Source organism: Oryzias latipes, chromosome 7 (genome assembly GCF_053564925.1).
Source record: "Oryzias latipes strain Hd-rR chromosome 7, Olatipes_Hd-rR_3.1".
Lineage (NCBI taxonomy): Eukaryota > Metazoa > Chordata > Actinopteri > Beloniformes > Adrianichthyidae > Oryzias > Oryzias latipes.
In genome coordinates this window covers 25,803,568-25,821,991 of record NC_136243.1, presented here as the reverse complement: position 1 = coordinate 25,821,991, position 18,424 = coordinate 25,803,568, and the positions used below count along the sequence as shown (strand labels likewise).

Here is an 18,424-nt window from a genome sequence, read left to right as displayed (position 1 = left end):
ACTTTGGCCCGCTTTGCCGACAGCATTTTGGCTGATGCTCCGTGCATGAGCGGCTGCGCCGCTGCACTGCTTCACTCATTCTTATCTGAGCGCGAAAGCACCGCAATCCGCGATTTCATAAGATACTGGCGGCAACATGGCACAGAGTTTGGGTTCGGTACGCATCGCAAGTAAAAACCAAGTACTGCATGTCTTTTAACAACAAAACAAGCTGCTTCTCGTTGAGATCTTGTTTTGTGCGGTGTAGAGCTGCTCAAAGAGGCTCAGTGGACGGTGCTGCCAACTAGTGGTGGGTGTTTATGTGGAAAACGAGAGTCAGACAGTGAAGGATAACCATTACTAAATAAATAAATATTCTCCTGATAGTGTTTTAAACAAAAATCAACAAATGAAATATCGTGATATTTCACCGGATCAAATTTTTCCCTACAACCCTAGTTCAGGTAATGATATTGCACATATTTGCTAATGAAAAGTCTGGTTGCTGGTTGATACATTATTATGGTCACACAAAAAGGCTCATTATAGAAGCACAAAACATGCATATGCAAGTACAGTATATGCCGGAGCGGCTCTGGGTGATAGAGGTGAAAAAACAACCCTGGTCTAAAATCTGAAGCTTAATAGCATTCACAGCCACTTCTATGAATAAAAAAAAACGTTAGCGCTGCTGAACAAACATGTTCCGACTGTGTTTTCAACCAATAATGTTCTCAGTGTAACGCGCCTTGACCCATCTTTCTTTCAGCAGTTCCTTACATATATTGCTGTCTCTGCTCGTATATCACTTGGGCAAATGTCGTCCTTCACCCTGTCCCCTCCTTTAAAAGCTGAGGGGACATCTTTCCCTGCTGCATGCAACCGACACCCCCGGCTGCTTCTTAAACAACCACGAAAGGTGGGAGCGTGGCTGATCAAGGGGAGGGAAGAAGAAAAAAATGCAATGAATAATACATTTTCATAATGTGCCCAACCCCCACCCTGCTTTATTAGCTTCAGAAAAAAATTAACAGGAAACAAGGGGCAATCAATTTTGCCTTTCAGTTTTTAAGAACACCGGGGTCAATATGTTCTTCTTTCTCTCTGTTCGCTGGCTCATCTCTAAAAACAGGCCTTTTAGCTTATTTATGATGCCGGTGCCTCGGCTGAAGAAAAGCCAGCCTTCCTGCTACACTCAGCAAAACTGGCAAGATCACTTTACACAGCAGTTCACCACTTCCATCTCTACACCTCATGTCTGCAGACCAACCCAACAACTCAATAATGAATACAGGAAGACTCATTGATATCTGAAGCCCAACGTGTGTAGCTGTTTGACAGGGGGGAAGGGTGACTTAATTACATTTTTGTTTAGTGTAAAAAAAAAAAAGTTATAATCATAATCTGATAATGATCTCTCATCAACATTACTGAGGCTATTTGTGATCAAATGGTTCTGCTTTAAGAGCTTCATTGATCTTGGCACTCATTTGTGGTGATGAGGCCTGCAAAGGCAGCTGGTAATCCAATCGCGGCAATGGGAAGTGCTTCAAGGACTCTGCTGTGTTTACCCACCTATTCCCTACACAGAGCCGCACCGTGTTAGTGCATGTCATTCACCGGACTGATTGGAAGCCTTGGGATCTTGGGAGCGTCGCTGAAATTAATAAGAGACGTGGTGTGACCAAAAGCGAGGTACTTGAAAGCTAAAAAGTAATTGCTTTCACTACAGCCATCATGTAATGAGTAAACAGGATGAATCTGGATGAATATTTAAACGTGCTGAGCAGTATGAGCAGGCTTCACTTCACAGTTCAGGCTCAAAAGCTAACAACAACATTAATTTAAAATGAAATCTATTAACCTCAGGCTCAATGTTTAATGTCTGTCTTTACTCTGCATTAACGTTATTGTAGCCACAGCTCACGCCAGCCTTTGCAATCAGCTTGGTAGCATTGGAACGAGGCTGAACTCTCAATCAAATGAAGCAAAATTAATAAAGTACAAGGAAACACACACGCAAGTGCTTTCTCTTTTAGAAAATGTTCAAATAAAGTGCTGTCAACACTACTGCTGCAGTGCATTAAGTGCAGTGCCACATCGCAGACACAAAATACATCAAGGATTCATGAGCAAATGCTCAATAACAGACTGAGTGCAAATTCTCTTTTGTATCACTGCGGCAAGAAAAGAGTGAGAACTCTTCAGAATCCCACGGAGACACCACAAACACACACTTCTCTCATACCACACTAATAACCTTGGGCTCTCTACCAACGCCATGTCTTTATGGAACACAGGGGGCTCTAAATAGCAGCTCAATTTCTCACCAGCAGTCTGTAACAGCTCTATTTCAGCCACTCTGTCATTAAATATTTACCTTAGCCGAGTGGCGGATATCAAGGTGATAACCATTTAAAAATTAGAATCGGAGACTTTTCTCCTACCTTAGACGGCAATAGCAATGCCACAACAAAGAGATTTTTTCAACAACAACAAAAATAAATAAATAAAAAGGGATTATCCACAAGTGCTCCTTTAATCAGGACATGAAAAAAACAGTAGAAATCCCTGAACAGCCATCCCAGAGGACTACCTTTCTCTGAAGCTCTATCAGACAGAGGATCTCCTTTACCGACAGCTGAGTGAGAGTGAGTGTGTTTGAGGACAACAAGAAGCACTGCTGGCTCGCTATGATGTCCTCTCCAACAATCTCAGAACAAAGGCCCGTATTTTGTAGTGGAGTTATGATGGCACAGGGCTCTTCCAGTCTTTCTGCTGTTGTGTGCTCTCTTGCTTTCTCTCTTTTATGCTAGGCTGTTATTTGTTATGATTGTGAGATAAGTCACTGTTGCGAGTGGTCGGGTTGTACCACAGCAACCAGCGTACTGCCTGAGTGCCAAAGCCGACAGTCTGTGGGAGGGATTGCGGGCGTTACAGTTACTAAGAGACAGATGTCCAGTCATGCCCCAGTACCGACTCAAGCACCAACCCCAATAACTGGGTGTTTGCAAACTGGACTGCTTCCTGGTGGGTCTTAAGTTGATAATCATTAGAGCTGATCATGGGAGCCTGTATCTTTAAAAGGTGTAGAAGTTCAGTCTGTTCTGGCGCTACAGCCTGACAATAAGAGCCTTTCAAAACAAACACGTGTGAGAATAAAGCACCTAAGCATGACAACAGTTTCATGCAAAATGCAACTGCTTTCATTTCATGTTGTGTGTTGCTTTTATTGTTCATCGTAATCCAGCACGTCCAACTATCACACTCAAGCAAGTGTAATTACAGCCTTTATCCTTTTATTTTTACTCTGCCTTTTCTTTGTTTTACTGTGCATTGTCATAGTTAATGATTTTTTTAACGATCTACAGTTGCCCACACATGGTTTCACTCATGGTTTTGAGTTGCACAGCTGAAAAGCCACAGGTTAGGAAAACAACAATTACACTCTAGAAGGAATCCAACAGTTGGGATGCGCCGATTGAAATGTCCTTGGCTGGCTCCTGTTACCCAGTGTGGACAAATGTAAACTGCCAATGCCATTTTTTTTTTGCCGTACAATTTGACAGCATGGACCAACAAGAGTCACATACTTTTCTAATAAAGTTTTCTTCCATTAAAATAACAGTTTTAAAGTGCAGTGCTTTCTTTCTCAGTCACATACTTGTAGATTTGATGAACGCTATAGGACAGAGCAGACCTGTAAAACAAATAAAGAAAATGCAAAACACAGTAGATAAAAAAAAAGTTTGTCCAAATCTTCATTTAACTTGTTCATATTGACATTTTTTGTTCCAATGTCTCAATTTCCCTTCCCAAAAGTTGTATTTTTTTTATTTGACCACTTAAAACCAGGTAAATGGCATCCGCTTGCCGATTCTTATACATCATGCTTCAAGTTTTCTTTTCATGTTTTATCCATTTATATAAAACTGGGAACTGGAACAGTGGAAATGCATTAAAATCTAGGGCACTAGATAGTCTGCACTATTTAGTATTTAGGAGGTCAGGGAAAAGTGAGTAAATTTGGACAAACCTGGGAGTTTGTGCATGTCAGTGCATGTGTGTTCAATTATAATTTAACAGTCAATATGACAATTTACCAAAGAGCTAAATGCCAAAGAGAGTTTCAAATAGAGACAAAAGTTTAAAACCATGTGGGGCTGCTCAGGTGATCGCTGGTCCGGTCTGATCACATAGACAACCGCCAGATTCCAACTGATCAAATCCATTTTATGTTTGCATATTTGGAATTGTGCATTCATCCCTTCCAGGGAGAATAACCACCAGCAAAAAAAAAAAAAAAACAATTACACCCCCTATCCCTCCAACACAAGCCACCCACTGATTGCCTCAGCTCAGCCTGACAATCAAGCCTATTAGATCTTTCTGTGAATTAACGCTAGCCGAGTTAAAGCACTGACACACATCAAGAATAGTCATTAGCCTGTCTTTTTAGCATAAAAAGCAGGAATGATTTGCCGGTTCAGAGAGATCATCTGACTACATGCAGCCTGGGGCAGCCTCTACTGTCTTTCTCATTAATTTTTTGGAGGAACAAGGGCACTGATGAATTCTGCTGGATTACATGTAAGGATGCTCTTGTTGTGACCCGACTTCCACATAGCAGCTGCTGTTACAGGTAAAAAAAATGATGCCCCTTTAACACAACCTATAAATATAAAAAATAAAAAAAAACAATCGCACTTGGTTAACGAACAAAATCCAAGCGGAAATGTTGGAGGACATCATGTTAACACTGGAAAAAAAGAAATGTTTTTTTATTCTGAAAACTAACTGACAAGAGCGCAACAACAAACACCCTCTAGATGACACAAACCATTAGTTCTGGCTAAGAAAGCCTTTTTCCAGATGTGATCACCTACGATGCTCCAGTCTGTCATTACATGGCACAAAGAGACTGTTGCAGTGTTTTTCCATTTATGTTGCCGGGGTGACAGATGAAAAGCAGAATCACCAACACAACTAATCAAATGACTGAGCTGCAATAAGTCAATATTTTGTCATTGTGTGGACAAGAAAAATATCTGCAGAGTCAGAGACACGTTAGACCCAGAGCTTCATAAAGCGAATGTGCCGATAACCTTTGTTCAAAACAAGCTGTTTTTAAGGCTTCATCTCGGTCTAATTTACCACCCGAACCGACAGATTCAAGACACACTAAAGACACATTGAGTCTGTTATGAAACTGCTGGGAGGGTTAAGATTGATCGACAAATATGTCAGCCTGCGAGAAAAAAAACCTGAGTGACATATCCTGAGGAAATAGAAAATCTTCTTACTTAAAGCTGATTGTTTAAGGTTTACAAGCATGTGAAAGTGTTTTTTTTTTTTTTGTTTTTATACTAAAAGTGTCCGTCAAATCGATCTTGTCCTTTGTTTTTCCCTTCAAAGAATAGAGAACTGAGAGGAAAAAATTAAATGAGCAAAATGGACACATTATTTCTACAAGCTTGGTTAAACACTAGCAAGATCAATGAGCAAATTTATCAACAAATAAAACCATTCGCTGCCTGGCAAGTAATCATTAAGGAACGGCACAGATGAATTATTCATTAGATAATGTATAATTCACACTTAACAGCAGATTCTATGCATAAATAAAGATTTGGTACATTTAAACACATTAAATGTTAGCTTGATAAAACAGGAATAAAAAGCACAGTATGTATGTAGCTCTTACTGGTGAAAATGCATTATCATTTATAAACTTTAATGACAATATCTTAGATCTATCTTGATTGAGTTTTTTTTCTTTTTTTTTCCTTTTGGTTTTTAATTAATTGCAATCCAAAACTAGCAAATAAACCGGGGCAAAACCCATGCACTAATTCAATTTTCTGCTTTTTCTTTCTCAGACGTCGTTTCTAATTAATCCTTAATGCTGTGATTGCACAGATATCTCTGCAGATAAAACAAAATACAATCAACAGGGAGGTGCAAAGGGAAGAGAGAACACACGGGCTCCATTTGACAGTGTTCAGAGCTGGCGGTCCCTGTGGGGACCGCCATTCCACTTTATGACCACGCACTGAATTAACAAGGCCAGATGCCCCACCCCCACCCCTTAATACCACTTAAAATGTGAGAAACTGTCTCCTGATGGGCTCGGATCCTTTAAGGCTGTACACAATTATACCAATTCATCGTTGGACGCTTGTTCCTGAACTTAACCTTAATTACAGAGAGCAGCCGTATCTGCGCACAAAATACACAAGCAGGTAGCCAAAGCACACCGTGAGACTTTCAGTGCCTCGTGCCTCGGCAGCCAATCAGCAGAGCCAGGCCCCCCATGCTGCGCTAGCTTTGTCTCAATATAAATCTAAGACTAATGCCTTCTGAATGGATACAAATGGAGGATCTGCAAAGACAACAGGTCATTACATTTAGCGTGACTTTGTTCCCATTCAGACAAGAAAGCTGGGAGAAGTTTCAACAAGACCTGATGGGGTTTGGAATGGAATGGAATGGAATAGAACAGAACTTTACTGATCCCACAAAGGGGAAATTACTTTATTACCATAGCTCTATTAAAAACAGCACATAGGTAGGCTGCACAATATGGTGATCAATATTGTGATGACGATATAACTAGCCATACATGAACAAATAGTAAAACAAGAAGGGCTCCATCGATTGGTCAAATGCGTAAAGGGATTTATTTGATTGGTTAAATACATCAAGCTGCCATAAGATTGTTCTAACACATTTAAGGTAACCATTTATTGCAATTTTTGCCAACTTTTGTGATATTGGCATTGCACAGTTTGATATTGTGATAACAATAAATTTGCAATTGATTGTGCAGGCCTACACATAAATGATAAATAACCCAAAAAATACACTTAAATGGATAACAACAATGATTATTGTCCCGTGTTTAACGCAATGTGGCCTAATTGCTGAGAGGAAGAAAGATCCATGCTCTTTGAGACCACGAGAACATTTCTATGTTGTATTTCACAGTTGGAAACAATAAAATACAGTTTTTGTTTGGATTTTGCAGACCCAACAGAGTAGTTGGTTTGAAAGGGAAGAGAAACTTAAAGCAATACCTTAAAAGGTAAACAAAATACATGAAGTTAAACTAAATTATTAGGTAGAGTGCACTCTATCTGCTTCAGAGATCACAACTGAATTTAGTCATTGTGACGTCAAGGGAGTACGACTGAATCTTCCAGACTAACAATTTAGAAAAATTAAAGCAATATTCCAACTTCCAGCATGACCTACAATGCTGTTTGTTTTTGGATTTCCTAATAGAGTCAATCGCAAAGCTAAAAAGGTAAAAGAAATATCAGGAAAACCTGTTATTCAAAGTGCTTCTACCATCCATCTCCTGCTGTCATCCTGGTACATGGAGGAGAGGAGAGAGAAGACACCCAGCATGGTGCAATCCCAGTGAGGGCCATCATGCAGCAGATTAAAAAAACATTTTTCCGATGCCCTGTCAAACATTCAGCTGCTTCTGTGCAGCTAGACAGCTGCTACAGCCTCACACTATGAAGCATCTCTCCCTCGGTAGGGTCAAAAACAGCCTCTTTGATCCTGATATCACCTCTCTGATACCTCAGAGGTGACACTCGTACACACACCTGTGTGTGAGCTGCATGCTTACCCAAGTCGCTGGGTAAGCATGCGAAGCAATGGAGTGACTCACGCCGCTACTATGCTGTTGTGGTGAATCAACAGACTGCAGACCGAGATCAAATTCCACATCTCCCCTAATTTACCACAAACACTCGAATAAAAGTTCTACAAATACAGACAGCAAAACTGACAGCAGCATGGCAGCGTTTTAATGATTTAAGCTTTTTCGGCCAGCTGAAAGGAAACGCTGAAAAATGCTCAGAAGTCCGTAGCCATAGAAATCCCACAGAGCAAAACAACTCTAGCTCCAGTATACAACTCCATTAAGACGGCCGACCACTTCCTCCTCCATTCAGTTCTCATGTAGTCAAACTAAATGGATATCCTAACCTCTGGGGAGGAGAGCAGGCTGCCATTTCAAAATGCGTTTAGAGTGACAAACTATGCAAATGCCCCCCTGTGACAGGGCAGGCTGTGATTGGGATTCTAATGAAAGGTTTTCAGGTTTAATCTGGCCAAGGTTTCTGCCACTCTGGTCGTTGTTTAATGCAAAAAAAGAGAAGAAATGTAGTAAAACCAAGCCACTTCAGTTCAAAGCTTTAAACACATTTACTAAAAGTTCAGTGCAAACGTGTACATAAAGCAGCTCAATGACTAAACTATAATCAAACACAAGGTCAAAAACAACGTGAGAGAGATCTGAGTCACAGACACACTTTAACCAGCAGATTGAGTATCTTTGTACATCAGCAATGAAACAATAGGAATTCAAATTACTCTCCCATATCCCTTTGATAAAGCATAAAAGTTTTTAATTTCTTAGACTAAAAATAAAAATTGGTGTGTATTCATATCTAAGGGGAATCAGACTTGAAATATGGGATTGGGCAACTATACGTTATGACTTAAATACTGTCAATATAAACTAACCTGTCAGAATCAAATGTAAAAAGATTTATGCTAGAGTAACAAGCAAACATATGTTTTCTATGCTACAGTAATTGTTACTTTACGAAGTTATAGTAAATAAATAATGAGTTATTTAACATTAAGGAGTAGTTACATTTATTTTTCATTACATTTAGTTACATGTATAGGTGATATCTGTCCCTTCAAGGACAGCCGCTATGCTGATGTGGCCCTCGGTGAAAATGAGTTTGACGCCCCTGGTTTACGCAAAGAATCAGCCGAATCTGACGTAGAGAAAAGCGGCTTTTCGTATCGGCTTTGAACTGATGAGCAACGCTTTACAAAAACCAAGTGTTGCAAGGCGGCAGAATCAGCTGATTCACATCAATAAGCATTTAATTACTGTAAATTGTTGCATATCTGCTTTTCTCCATTTTAAAATCTGATGGAATTACATTGATTGTGTAAACGATTGAAGAGTTACGGTACTCGAAAGAATCTAAACACTAGAGCTAAACCTCGGGTGTTAAAGTCCCACGACAATCATCCTATGATCTGCTGTAAAAGCGTTCCCCGTGGTCTTTTAAGTAGGATTATGCTGTTTTTAGCCATTAGTCATTTTCTAGGGCAGTTTCTGAAGAGCGGCAGTAGGTCATTAGAAATTTCCCTCCGAGTTGTGGGTGGAATTGCTGGTGCAGAGTAAGCCCACCCCTACTTTCCATCATCCATCTGTTTGCCAATTAGCTTACAGCCACTCACAACCCCAACCTAACAATCAATTTTGGAGCGATCCGGTTACACAGATCTGAGCCAGACGCCAGCTCGGAGGAGGAAAACAAAGGCGTCCATGGATCTAGTCGTCTACAAGTGGATGCATCAGAATGGAGTGGAGCAGGGAGCTTTCGGTCCGTTGGTTGTTGCTTCTACTTCACAACTACATGCAAGTTTACATCTGCTCCTGGTTCAGAGCAATTTGAATGAATAAATACTCAGAAATGCAGTTTTAAGCCTCATTTTCTTGATATATGTCCCCCGTCATCAGAAAATGCAACAAGAGCATGTTAAAACACCATCTTCATTGGAGTGGGTCTTTAAAGAGTTTAAGAAGGAATCACTAAGATATAAATAAACCTAACCTTAACCTAAGTTCAATACCATTACAACAAACCTCTCTGCAGCATTGCATGTTGTCTCACTCAAGTTGATTAATCCTATGTCAATCATTAAACTAGAGGTCACTTCTCAGCCAGCAAAGAGGGGAAAACAAACAGAAGCTGACTTGGGGCTTCTCCTCAAAAGATGAAGCAACATCAGGGACAAAAAAGAAAGAAAAAAAGCAGCATCAACAGGGTTATTTTTGTATATCGCAGAGGTTTTGGTAAATCTCCACTTCCCTTTGGCTTGATTTCCTTCTCTGGAATGTTTGCCTGTTCTGTGCATGTACGTCTGCATACCATGTGGATTTAACATCTGACAAGCTACATCAAGGCTCACTCAGATCCATTTACAGTGGTTAAAGTAAACAGTCTCTCCCCCCTTCTTTGACAATAACTCAAAACACCAGGTAAGCTGCCTTTCAGACAAATAACTTAAATCCTAAGCTGTTGCCAAATAAACACACACATCTCAGCAGCTTCCCCGCCTTTGCTCTTTTCAACTACAAGCTGAGATCCCCCACCACACACACACCCACACACAGCAAGAGCAGAATGTGCTTAGGCCAGAGTTCATAGCCTGCAGGGTGCAGAAGAGGGGGATGTCAAGTTAATTTGGTGGTCCTTCAGCACTTCCGAGACTGGTCCAGTCAATTTTACATGTAGCTCTTCTCCACATCAGATTGAACTCATGTGTGTGAGAGACAGGACAGAAACCTAAGATCCCACCTCCAGTCCTTAAGGACACACTCATTTAGGACTTCAAAGAAAAACCCAACTCACTGACTTTTCTCTGAACTCTGAATGTTCCAGAGCAGAAAGACGGTCTTTTGTTGACTTCATTATTCTCCCTCTAAAACCGTGAGCTGCTGAAACAGTGGAGGCTCGTCAGGTCATGGAGGTGGTGGTTTCAGGGACTACAACCGCCCAGCCTGAGCCAAGTTTTACAACAATGCGGCCAACTTTCAGCTCCCCAGAGCGCTCCAAACATTTGACTCCAGGTCACTCGCGCTTCCTCCTCCGAGTAGAAAGCAGATCAACACACTTTTGGCTGAAACTCCAACTGTCACACGGCTTTGTACAAACCCAGCCGCCCCCCCCCCCCCCCCCATCTAGCCCCCCCCCCCCCCCCCCCCCCCCCATCTTACAATCTTTTTCTGGTTCTATGCAGCGACTCACTCACCCGCCAGTCTGGAGGTTTTTGAAGTCCCGTTGCAAACAAGTTTGAAAAAAAATGCGTTGTTTGTTTTCTTTGCCGGAGGTGATCAAGCAAACTTTAGGGAGGAGGTGGGAAAAAAACCGAGCTGGATCGAATCCAAGAACCGCGACAGAACGAGAACACGAAGACTTTTTTTATTTCCCGGGAGAGGAAAAAAAAAGAATGTCCGCACGGAGGGATTCAACAGAAGACGGTTTCACTTTACTGATAAATGACTCGGGTCCATAAAAAAAGAAGAAGAAGAAAACGGTGAAAAAGCACAGTGATGTGGGCCACTTTCCCCCGAAACTGCTCCTGCCGGGAAGGACGGCGCTCCGGTTTGATGGTAGTGTCCACATGAAAAGTCGCCCGGTCGGTGCTTGTTTCGAGGGATAGGAAACCAGCGAGTTTGCCGTTAACAGCCTCTGCTTCCTTTTTTCCACACACACACAGGTACACGCACACACAGCACTCATGCGTGCTCCCCCCTCTCTGCACACACTCGCTCCCTTCGTCTCCTCCTCCTCCTCCACTACCTTCTCTTCAGCTGTTCAACAGACGCATCCACATGGCTGACCTAGTCTTTCTTTATTCACACAGTAGTGAAGGAGAATCACACCGACCACAATCGAAAAGAAAAAAAATAGGGGAAAAAATCGAGCGAAAGAAAAACGTGGAGTGGATTCAAATGATCGTCAGAGACAAAGGGGTGCTGGGGGGGGGGGGGGGGGGGGGCGCCATTGGGGCTGTTGATTGATGGGCAGAGCCGCAGGGAACCGCCGCGTGCACCACGTGCGTTTGTGACCGCGAGCGCACAGGAAGCAGGGGTGAACGGCAGCCGAAGCGGGCCGGCCAGCCATCCGAACGAACGAACGGCAGGCAGCCCGGCCAGCCGGCCAGCCATCATCAACCGATCAATGATAACGTTTAGGGGAATGTGAGTGGAGCGCCAAGGCGAGACAATGGGGACCGTGGAAGCTCCCACCTTTGGAGAGAAAGGGGTCTGTCTGCACACGTCCACTCAGCACCGTGTTTATGTGTCAATGACTACATGAAACACTCGCTGATTTAAATCAGAAAACATTATTATATGCACCTCCTGGGAAATGCTCAAGAGGGAAGCAACTGGATTCTGTTCCAGCTAGCAGTGCTCATTTGCATTTTTGGATAATGAATTAATTAGTTAACCTTCCTATTAAAAGGCAAGATCAAGCAAGGATGATTTTGTGAGTGCATTATGGATAATTCAGAGGCTAATTTTCAGAAAATACCTCAGAGTTGATCTTATTTTCCAGTTTCATTCTCATTTTTGTTGTTTTTCTAATTAAATTAACAGTTTACAATGTCTTAGCTTTGTCAACGAAACACACTCGAGCTGTAAAAATTGTCAAATGTTCTTTTTATTTCACCAATTGAGCTTCTAAAGCACGAATGTGCATTTGAGCAACCACTCCCAATAAAGCCTCTAAATCCATGTGTTTCAAACTCACATTCTAGCATTGCTATGCAAGTTTCTAGGACTGTTTTCTGGCTCTACATGCAAAACGTGCAGCCATTGAATGAGTCTTTAAAGTTAAATCAGGTGGGTCAGATGCACTGGTAAACAGTAGGAGAAGAAAAGAAGAAGCCCTTCCCTGCTTGTCCAGTGTGAAGACCATGGGCTAAATGAGCATTACAGAATGTGTGTTTAGCACGTTCTTAGACGTGCATCACATGCCTGGTATGAACGTAGCATTAGACCCCTGTCTGAATCCAGTTGATTAAAGCAAGTCTGCTCTTTTTTGCACTAAGGCCAAGCACAGCAGTGGGACAGACAGGCAGTCAGGATCAATAGAAATTGAATTGAGTGTGGTGTGCTGGGGGGGTGGGGGTGGGGGGGGGGCTTCATTGTGCTACATCCCACGTTGGGCTTCTTTCCTTCTGTTGTGGGGGAGTGTGTGCTTTGTGCTGGTAAAACCCTCTTCCAACTCCTGAAGCAAATGTCCTAAGAAGGGCCTACCCCCCCCCCCCCCCCCCCCCCACATTCACAGTAACCTAAAACCCCAGCAGCCAAAACACCTCCTTATCGCACAACATATACATTTCACGAGGTCAGCGTTTATGCTATTTACACAAATGCGCATGAACACAAAGAACCTGCACCTTCTGTTGAGCTACACAGATATTCAAGGAAGCTGTAAATGTACATATCCTCAAGAGTCAAAAGCAGAACCATAAAAATAAAAAATAAATGTAAAGAATTCTGAAACCAACCAAGCCATGCTCCACCATTATCAGCCATAGTGAGGTTTAAGCAGCACAGCAAGTGGAGTGCAGCGAGTCCACTTTTGAGTGCTGTGCAAAGCAAAGCTGGACCGGCTGGTGAGGCTGGCTCCCTTTCCTGGCAGATGAGATCCCATTATCAGGCAAACGAAAAACTCCACCTCCAGGATTTCACAGCTCCTCTGTTTATCACATAGCTCTGTCAAGTTGGGCACCATTAACCGATAATGAAAGAAGACAACCGGTGCAGTTACAAGCAAAGCACTCCACATTCTACAGGCCTAAGCATGTATCTGAGAAGCTGACTGTGTCTATTCAATTCTGTTCAGCATTCAAACAGGCCGTCACAATACCTTTTCCCTAGAGCATCTTTTTTTCTACACTTTTGCGGCTTCAGCCCCTAAAAGATAACAAAGACTTGGTCGTTGTTTTTCAATTTAATGAGAAATTAAATCAAAGAGATGACCTTAAACAAGCATAAAAAACAAAGATCATTGACGGATAAGGAGGAAAAACGTGAAATATGATTAAATATATACCAGCGTTAGTGAACAACAACCATCAAAAGCTCAACAAGCTGCTTTCCGACTCTCCCATTATAGGATTCGGTAGCCGCTCACACTCATTAAAAATGAATACTTAACAAAAGCTGTGGCTGACACAAACTGTTTGCTTTATCCTGATTTCTCCACACTGGAAAAACACAAGCCCCTCAGAGGCAGCAGACAGAGCAAGTAGTGAGAGAAAAAATGCTCGGCAATACAAATAAGTCAGCCAGTAGCTGAAGCAACACAAAAAGTGACACGGATGGCTGAGCCAAGCATGGGAGAGACTTGGCAAGTCTCAGAGGCCTTGGCCTCTTAAGCACTCATATCTAGTAACTTCATTTAATACATTCACCAGGGACGAGCAGGCATGTTAAGGGGAGAAGGGATTGGGGAAAAGAAAAAAAAACACAGGCTTGAAAACCAAAAGAAAGGTTACACTGTGGTGGTGGAGGGAGTGTACTTCAAAAGCTATTGAAGACTTTCTGTGCAGAAACAAGTCAACCCTCCTGCTGTCAAACCACAACAAGAGAAGAAAATGGAGCTCTCTAGATTCAAATTCAAAACATTTGATTCATGTTAAGCACGTATTTCAAAAATAAAAGTTGTATTTTCTCTTGGATTATGGAACTGGGCTTTTCCAGATTGGGCTTTAAAGCAGCCTGTCTGTAACATGCCATGAAGAACAAAGACTCTGTGTGACTGCTGTTAGAAGGTACTGTTCCTCATTCGGAGGGTAGCTCCGCCCCTTTCCCTGCCGGCAGGCGAGGTCGACTTCAAATCATTCATAGCCTTTTTAGCCTTCATGGACTTTTAAGAGGGCACTTTGCAAGTTGGGGGGATCTGAGGAAAAATGGCTTTTTACACAATCAATTAAAACAGACACTGCCCGGAGGGGAGGCAATATAACACTATGCCTCTACAATATCGCAACTACGTAACTCGAGGATATTATGCAATGAAATATGATTATTTTTACGCCTCTGGATGAGAGGATTTAAGGTTTTCAGGGACTGAGAATACCTCCAGCTAAAGTTAAAAATAGAACAAAACAAAAAAAAAAAGACTAAAACTCTCTTGGTAAAACAAAAGGAAACAAAAATGTGAGTTGCCACCTATTGAGTGTTTATTTTCTGTAATTAGATGGCTTAATTGAAAGACCAGAAAGGTTGTTTCGTTGGTCTAGCCTCACATAGGCGTCTGAGCTATTCACAGTCACATTTGGCTGCCCTGCAGCACTCTGAAAAAAAACCAAAACACTTGTGTGCTGCATATGTCTTATCTCCTTTTCTAATCCGCACAAGCCATTAAAAAGAGTGGAACATGCTTGAAGCTGCCATTTGGGTAAAGAACTGCATATTCAGAAATATTTATCTACACAAATCACATGCACTCTGAGGTGAGTGCCACCGGCCAGTAAATGTATAAATGTTCCTAGGAAAAAGAATAATCATTTCCTCCCTGATTGTTCACTAGCAGAGTTTATTAGCTCAACACAAGCTTGAGCAAATTGTGGACAGAAATCTTGACAATTTCTATTAGATTAAAGCTTTCAGAGATGAAGACAAAAAATGCAATGAAAGAATGAAGCGGTCTGTGAATGTTTCTAAAAGTAGAAAGAAAATTGACACAGCAATCACAAACAAAGCACTTGTCTAAAATACTTCAGATGTACCAAGCTCCTGATTTTCCAGACATTCTTGAAGCTCTCACATGGACTGTCTGTGTCTGATTCACTGGGCCAAACAAGGCCTCATTCATCTGAATAAAAGAGCAGTTCAGGCTGGTGTGGCTGCTCCGAGAACAGGCTCCGAGGAATGAGGCTGGATTTCCAGGAGAGCCGCCGACAAACACAGCAAAAGTGGAAGTTTACATTCTAGCCAAGTCTTTTTGTGAACTAAGGCATAGTAACATAAACAAACAGTACGCGTGGCTGATGATAAGGCCTGGAAGCAGTCGGCAAAGCTCTCCTTCTGAGGAGTGGTGCTGGGATTCGGGTGCTGTCAAAGCATAAGAAAACAACTGTGCTGAACACAGAACGGGCTGGCAGCTGGGGAGTCTAAGTATTATGTGGTTGCTGACTAAGATAATACACTCAGCGACTACTTTCCATACAGGACACGTTGTCTCACCTCCACACAAGTGCCACCCTGTGGCCAATGAGCTCTGTTGCAGCTTGATTGTGATGGGGGAAGGGGGGGTAACTGCAGCTCATAATGTGAGAAACTTAAAATGAAGCATCCCCCCCATACACATAACAATTTATGGCATGAATGCTCAATATGGCAGAGAATTCTGTGCCCCGTTCCCCTCCAGTACCATTGCACATTGAGAAATCAATTACTGTCCTCTTGCTACAGATGGGCACTCCGTGTGTAAGCTAATGATTCAGCCTTCCACTTTACAGAGCAACTACAATAAGCAAATCCAATGTAGGTCAGATGAACGGCGATCTCAAGTCATGCTGGTACTTTTTTTCCCCTTTGTGTTTTCACCTCACTTTGTGATATAATAGCAAACAGAAGTCATCTCAAAGGCAGTTGTATGGTTAGCGTGTCAGTACTGGGTGCTGTGGGTGGGTGGGGGGGGACGTGTTATTTAAAGAGACAGCGCACAGTGGATTCGCTGAGGCTGTGTTATGAGATTTGACTGTGGGAGCAAACGCTCATTTATAATAGTCTGTGTGCAGTCAGAGCAGACAGTTTGGAGATCAACACTGAGGTCAAGAGAAGCCACTTAGCTGTGCTTTGGCCTTCCAACCCCTAGAGCGTTCAGTATCAACTATTACACTGTGGAAGTGGGTTTTCAAAAAAGCTGTGGTTGCTGCAGGAGACCTTTACATTTAGTAATTAGTGGTGTCTGAAGCTGCAAAATTGACCAGCAGTAGGTAGATTGAAATAGCAATACTCTATTACTGTTTTTTTTTCCAAAACAAAAGCATCCACCTTGAACAATCATTTTTGTTTTGAGCACCAGCTACCTCAAACCGCCATTTTTCACACCTTCACATATTTTCACAACAGTTTAGTTGCATCACTTTACAGCTACTGCCATGGCACTGAGAAAGAATTCATGCACTAATAATACTATGTGATTTCACCCACGACAACATACATGGCAAACTACATTAATAAAGCTGCTCTTCTCTTCCTGGAATAAAAAAAAAGAATTAGCCCAGAATTAGCCCACAATAACTGCATTTCAACCACAAAATAATTCCTAATCCACATACATTTACTGCACGATGCACAATGTGTGTGTGCATTAGTATGTGGGGGAGTGTGTGAGCGTTTCTCAGAGGTGAGAGTGCATGAAAGAGATAGCGACCCGGTGGGAGAGAAATGGGTAGGTGAGAGGCAGGAAAATGTACAAATCGGAGATTGAGCAGAAAGGCAATATGAAATGCTGTGTGGTAACTGTCTTCATAACAAAGAGGGTGGCATTGATAGAGTAGGCTTCGGGCAGTTTTAGCTCCTCAATCTTGCTGATGGAAGACGAATGAGAAAAAAGAAAGATGGGCTGAGTGAGGGAAAAAAGGAGAAAAATAAGGAGGAAAGGAGGTTGTGGATTTCTACCCACCTGCTGCTGATGTGTGCAGGAAGAGAAAGATGCAGCCTCCACAGAGGCCACGGCAAACCAATTACTAAACTCATTTAGTGGCCCGCTTCAGTCCTAAGCTTTAAATAGAAGCAGCACTTTTGAATCAAGATTTGATATTTATCTACTCTGGTTGCCATTCAGGCGGATTCACACACTTTATTATTATTTTTTTAAGCATTGAAACAAAGTGGAAACAAAAGCATTAAACTACATTTACAATTATTTTAGCTTTGCCCTTTTTGCAAAACTGCAAACAAAGAAAGTAAAGCAAACGCAAGAGACAACATTTAAATGAATATAAAATAGGTCTGGAGTAAAAATTGATTAATTCAAGAGTCAATCTTGACAGATTTCTATATGTAAAAGTGGTTTAATTCATTACTTATTTTTTAAATCCAATTGATTCACATTTTTAGAAAAATCTTTAACATTAAGATGCATTTTGTTCAGGTTTTAACAAAGTAATTTATAACTTGAGTGGTGAAAGTTCATCCTATGGAAATGTGTCAAATTAATTGATATCTAAAATCCAAAACCGAATCAAATAGTAAACAGAAATGTGGGATAAATCCAAAATGAGGAGCAACCATTGACTGTATATGAAAACTGGACTGAGTGAGTGTGATGTCACCCATAGAAAATGGCTTTCTTACAGCTCCAATGAAATTAAGTCAATTCAGACAATTTTTTTTTATAGTACAGACGTCACCATGTTGGAGCCAACAAGCACTGATTGGCCCAAGTCGGTCTGAGTCAACATTTCTACGGCAACCACTCTTGGCCAATCAGGAGTGAGCTTATTAAAGGCCATACCCCTACCACTAGAAAGTGGACTTGGATGAATCTGTCAAACATTTTGAACGCTCAACGTAAAACCACATCATTTTATGGAGGTATCTGTTGGCCAGTTTATAACTTGTAATAGCAAGAACATGTTAAAAAATGTATCAACGGCAATAACTCTGACAAATATACTGAGTAATGGCTGTTTTTTTCTCAATAGTAATCTATGGCTTTCTTGGACCAGCGGGGAAAATCCTATTTGGAATGCCACCGAGGAGGAGTCGGTCCAGTTCTCATATACAGTCAAAGAGAGCAACTGAAAGGTAGATGGTTGTGATACAAGGAGAGTACAGGAGTATACTAATAGCATATAAATTGTGGGG

The 18,424-nt window shown here is 41.7% G+C and overlaps 1 protein-coding gene across 10 annotated transcripts in view; it reads right to left on the bottom strand.

Moving 5' to 3' along the window:
• rerea (arginine-glutamic acid dipeptide (RE) repeats a) overlaps positions 1-18,424 on the bottom strand; it is a 145,841-nt gene that overhangs the window by 98,485 nt on the left and 28,932 nt on the right. For 2 of the 10 annotated variants that reach the window (XM_023956536.2, XM_078950719.1), the window contains exon 1: positions 10,837-11,548. The exons of the other annotated variants lie outside the window; for them this stretch is intronic. The gene's annotated coding sequence lies outside the window, so the exon portion shown is untranslated. Of the gene's footprint in view, positions 1-10,836; positions 11,549-18,424 lie in introns of those variants that run through there. 10 annotated transcript variants of the gene reach the window in all.